The sequence below is a fragment of the Mesoplodon densirostris genome, chromosome 2, assembly GCF_025265405.1.
Source record: "Mesoplodon densirostris isolate mMesDen1 chromosome 2, mMesDen1 primary haplotype, whole genome shotgun sequence".
NCBI lineage: Eukaryota > Metazoa > Chordata > Mammalia > Artiodactyla > Ziphiidae > Mesoplodon > Mesoplodon densirostris.
The window spans coordinates 34,794,529-34,800,044 of NC_082662.1; positions in this window are offsets into that span (position 1 = coordinate 34,794,529).

The following is a 5,516-nucleotide window of genomic DNA, read 5'->3' on the forward strand; positions in this document are numbered from 1 at the left end:
AGCAACTGGGTAATAATGGTGTGACTTACTGAGATGAGAAAATTGGTGGAGGAATGGTTTAGGATGAGAAGAATCAAGTCTCTGTTTTATATGTATAAACTCCAAGAGACCCATGAGATCTATACGGGGAGGTGTCTGTTGAACATACAGGTTTGGAGGTCTGGGGAGAGATGAGGATTGTAGATATAAAATTTGGAGTCAGTGTCTAGACGATACATAAAGCCATGGGACTGCATGAGATCACCCAGTGAGGGAGAGGAGACAGAAGAGGGAGGAGGGCCAAAGATTGTTCCCTGGAGCTGACCTACTTTTAGAGGGAAGAAAAGCAGTAGGGTCTAACACAGGAGCCTGGAAAGAAATGTGGGAAGGCAGTCAGGAGAATGAGGTATAGGGAAAGTCACGGGGATGGGGAGGGGAGCCTGGGGACGTGGGAGGGGAGTAACTCACATTGCCCCGTGTCTTCCACGTGCCAGGTGCTGTCTTAGGAGCTGCACGTGCACTCCCTCAGGACAGCATTGTGAAGTAGGAATTGTTGCACCTCTTTCATCGATGATAAAGACTGAGACTCAGAGTGGTGAAGTGATTTGGTCCAATCATAAAACCAGGAAGCGGAGAGGCTGGATTTGCAGCCCAGACCTGTGTTTGCGGTTCTTTCCAAAGAAAGAACTGCTACCTTCTATCAGCTTCTCCAGCACGGGGTGCAGGATTGGGGGAAGACGCTTACGAAATATTCACCTTGCAGGGTTATGAGGATAAAATGAGATCATCCGTGTTAAGCACCTGGTAGTGCTTAACTGAGTTGGCTCTTGGGAAACCATGACAATGTGGCTATAGTGACAGAACACAAGAGAGCCTGCTGGGCAGTGAGACCAACTCTGGGGGAGGGGTGGGAGAGGGGTTGGGTGGGGCAGGCCTCCTGGGGGAGGTGCCCTGTGAGCTGAGGACTTGGTGGTTCCAAACATGATCTGTGATGAAGTTTCCAGTGCTTCATGGGCGAAATGAGAAAAAGAAGGACAATGCTGTGGGTTTTACGTAAAGCTAATGTGTTCAACCTAAAGGATTACCCTTTATCCTGAGATTAGGGCCTTCCTACTTTGTTGTTATTAAAGCGTTCTTTTTATGAAACGATGGTGGATCGAGGATGGTAGTTATATTTTAAATATCCTTCCTAATGAAATGAAAACTTGGCAACATTCTGTCATTTTCCAAACCTCCTTTTGAAGTTTTTAACTGGTCCATGAAATTCAAAAACATGAGGAGCACTGGCAGCTGGAGTCGGGAGGGTGCTCCAGGCGGAGCGAGTTGCTTGTACCAAGACAAAGGTGCAGGGAAAGCACAGTGTGTTCTGGAACTGCAAGCAGGCGGCCAGAGGAGCAGATGGGGTGGGGGGGTAGGTTTCCAGTGGGCTGATCAAGGAACCAGGAGGCCAAGATCTGGGGTGAGGGGCAGCCACCTGCTGAAATCCTTACCCTCAGCCTTGCAGATGATGAAAGTGACAGGGGAACGCCCTCTGGCCTGAGACTGCTCCCCCGGGCACCCCATGACCTCACGGTGTGCACGCATGCATGAATCCTTGGCACAGAAAGGAGGCCAGGAATGGGGAAGTGTTAAGGACTGAAGGGCTCTGGCCTAATAAGTCTTGAAGAGACACACAGGATGGAAACAGAGACCAGCAAAAGCAGTGGGGAGAAAGGAAGGAGAACCCCAGAACTAGCGGAGTGGGGGGAGCAGTGTCAACACGTCTGGACACGTGTGTATGTGTGTGTCCCTGAGATGATATATGTCTGTGTGCCTATGCCTTTGTGTCCTAAATAGTGTGTGCCTGGTTGTCAGTGTGGGTGGAGGGAACATCTCTGCTGGCTGTGTGGGGCTTTGGCTGGGGTGTGTGTGTCCAGTGAATCTTGGGATGCTCTGTGCACTGCTGTGTCTGAGTGTACTGTGTGTATGTGGGTATGTGAGCTGGGTGAGAGGTGTCTGCACAGTGCAGCTAAGTGTGGTGTGTCTACACGTCCTGGCGTTGCATTTGTCGAGCTGGGTTATGTCTCTGTGCTGTGTGTCTATATATCTCTGTCGGGTGTCCATGTTGAGCGTCCACAGAGGGTATTGAGTATGTGTTGGGACCCGGAGCTCAGCCCCTCCCCTCCCCTTCCTGCTCTTCCAGTAACCAGGTCGCCATTCCTGTTTATTTCTATAGGTTGTCTGTCTGTCCCAGGCCTGTCTGTCTTTGACTCTGTCCAAGGATCACGATTCTTGCACATGACACTTGGGGGTGGAGCTGGAGGAGGGCAAAGTCATTGATCTCCTCCCCTCTCACCCTTGTCAGCCTTGAGACCCATCAGGTGCAGGGTCCTGGCGCTGACCTGAGGTAGGAGAGGCCTTGTGGGTCAGCAATGGCCCTTCCAAACCCGAGCTCCTAGATTAGGTTGGTCCCATGGAGGCTCAGTATGCCTCGTGACACTTCCTCTGTCCCCCACCCCCAGTGTTGCTTTCAAAGGCTGGTCTCAGGCTCCAGACTTCTCACTTGAAAAGACTGAGGTGAGCCTGGCCCAGCCCTCCTCATCGCCCGCCTCCTTTCCCACCCTTCCTGTTAGCCAGGCAGGATGCTAAGTGCTTTGCTCAGATTATCTCATTTAATAAGTGTGACAGGGACTTCCCTGGTGGCGCAGTGCTTAGGAATCTGCCTGCCGATGCAGGGAACATGGGCTCGATCCCTGGTCTGGGAAGATCCCACGTGCCGCGGAGCAACTAAGCCTGAGCGCCACAACTACTGAGCCTGCATGCCACAACTACTGAGCCCACGTGCCACAACTACTGAGCCTGTGTGCCACAACTACTGAAGCCCGCACACCTAGAGCCCATGCTCTGCAGCAAGAGAAGCCACTGCAATGAGAAGCCCGCACACTGCAACGAAGAATAGCCCCTGTTCGCTGCAACTAGAGAAAGCCTGCGTGCAGCAACAAAGACCCAATGTAGCCAAAAATAAATAAATAAAAAATAAATAAATTTATATAAAAAAAAAAGTGTGACAGCGTGGGAGAGGGTGAGGGAGGAGGGGCGCAGAAGGGTGGGTGTTTGGTAGGCTGCTGCCTGGAAGCCCTGGAAGAGTATTCCCTCACTCCCACCCACCCCGACAGAAGGCCCCCTGGGCCTCTCACCCCGTGGAGACTGTCGCAAGTAGGGGGTGTGGGAGTTGGGGGCTATTCCCCTGGCTCCCAGCCCACTTCCCTGCCCTGCCCTCAATCCCCAGGGATGAGCTGTTTCTCTGATTCTTTTCTTTTTTCTTGGCTGTGCTTAATGCAGGGCTCAGCACTCCGTAGGTGCTTGATCAGTCCCTATTCCTTAGCAGAGAGTAAGGCAGACCCTAGGAGATCTGCTTTGGATCAGCCTGATCCTTACTCTGTAAAGCTCACATGGAGGAAATGAGAGCCCCTATAGGTCGGAAGCCAGGCCCCAGGAATGAAGGATCCAGTGTCTGAAGGGGGCTGAGCTAAGGCTGAGATGGCTAACGGGGCCATTACCTGTGAGGGAGTGGGGCTCCTGTGCTCCACCCAAGTCTCAGAGGCCCACCTCTGACACTCTTTGCTTTACATCACTCCAATTTGTGACTGGGTTTTAGGAAAGCAAAGGTGTTTAGAAGTGAGACTGGGGTTTCTTGTCACCCAATTGATCACGTTGCAGGGCCTGATGGCAAGGATGCCTCGGATTTCTAGAGGAAGAGTGACAAAGAAGGAGAGAAGGAGGGGACGGAGGGAGGGAGACCATGGACATTGATGGAGTCCTTTCTATCCCCTGCTTCAGCAACAAACCAGGGCAGAACAGTTACTTGGAGACAAGTTATTGAAGTGTCAGAGGACCCTGAGCAGTAGCAGCGGGGAGGGCTTCCAGGAGGAAGCAGGCCTGGGCCCTGAAGCACAGAAGGGTTCCAAAGTGGGGTGGGCGGGGAGAGCTCCAGGAATCAGCAAGTATGTCTGGAGGTCAAGTGCACCGCCCAAGAGAGCACAGCACTTCCCACATGCTCCCTGTGGTTATAATGGCACAGTAGCTATGACTATTGAGAATTTTCAGAAAACACGAATGTTAGATATCATTTATAGAGTATTTTGAGATAGATATCACTATTATTCCCACATAAGGAAATCGAGGTCCAGAAAGGCCAAGGCCACATGCAGAAGCAGCACTGGGATTTGAACCCAGGTTTTTGGCTTCAAGCCTCATGTACTGACCTATTGATGTCACACTACTTCCCAAGTCTCAAGCCCACCCTCTCCTGGGTCTCAGAACCCTGTGGCACTACCATCCACTGGGCACTTGGGCTCAAAACCCGTCATTGTCCGCATCCTCCTCCACTACCCACCACTTCAGGCAGGCACCAAATTCTAAGTATCCTTCCTCCTTAGGGCTGGAATCAGATCGACCTGGGTTCTAATCCCAGCTTCATCACTTGTTCGCTGTGTGATCTTGGGCAAGTCACTTAACCTCTCTGTGCCTGAGTTTCTTTACTGGACCAAGGGGTGATAGCAGCACTTAGAGGACTGTAGTGAGAATTCAACCAGTGAATGCATGTAAAGAACTGAGCACAATGTCTGGCAAAATAGACACTCAGGAAACATAAGCTCTTTTCATATTCACTAATCTACATGCTTCCCACATCAGAGCTGTGCTTGTAACTGTCCTGCATAAGAACCTGTCACTCCTGCCTCACACCTTGTGGCCCCGGAAGACAGAGCAGCCAGAAATTCCTAAATGCATCATGCTGCCTGCATTGATCAGTTCATGCTGCCATAACGAAGATTGCAGGCTTGGGGGCTTAACATTGGAAATTAATTTTCTCACAGTTCCAGAGGCTAGAAGTCCAAGATAAGCAATAGGTGTTAGCAGATTTGGTTTCTCCTGAGACCTCTTTCCTTGGCTTGCAGACAGCTGCCTTCTTGTTGTGTCCTCACATGGTCTTTCCTCTGTTTGTGCACCAATCCCTGGTGTCTCTTTGTATGTCCAAATTTCCTCTTCTTTTAAAGAAACCAGTCAGATTGGATTAGGGCCCATCCTAATGGCCTCATTTTAACTTAATTACCTCTTTTAAATCCCTATCTCCAAATATAGCCACATTCTGAGGTACTGAGGTTTAGGGCTTCAACATATAAATTTGGGGGGCACACAATTCAGCTCATAATACGATCTTCCTTCTTTGGTCTTTGCTCGTGTTGCCTTTCCCTCTGCCTGGAACACTGTCCACATTCTTTCTTCCCCTTCCCTGAAGACGTCCTGCTCATCACCTAAAACTCAGCCAGAGCATCACCACCTCCGAGAAGTCTTCCTGGCTAGACTGCTGCCTCCTCTGGGCTCTCACAGAGAGCCACCTATGTGCCCACCTATGTCATGACATGCACCACATTCTAAGAATTGTCTTTTTATATTGCCTGTCTCCCCTGCTCAGGTAGATGTCTGCTGCTTTGATCTGCACAGTGTCCCTTGCCCCCTCTGTTAATAGAATCTTTCTTACTTTGAAGAAATGACAT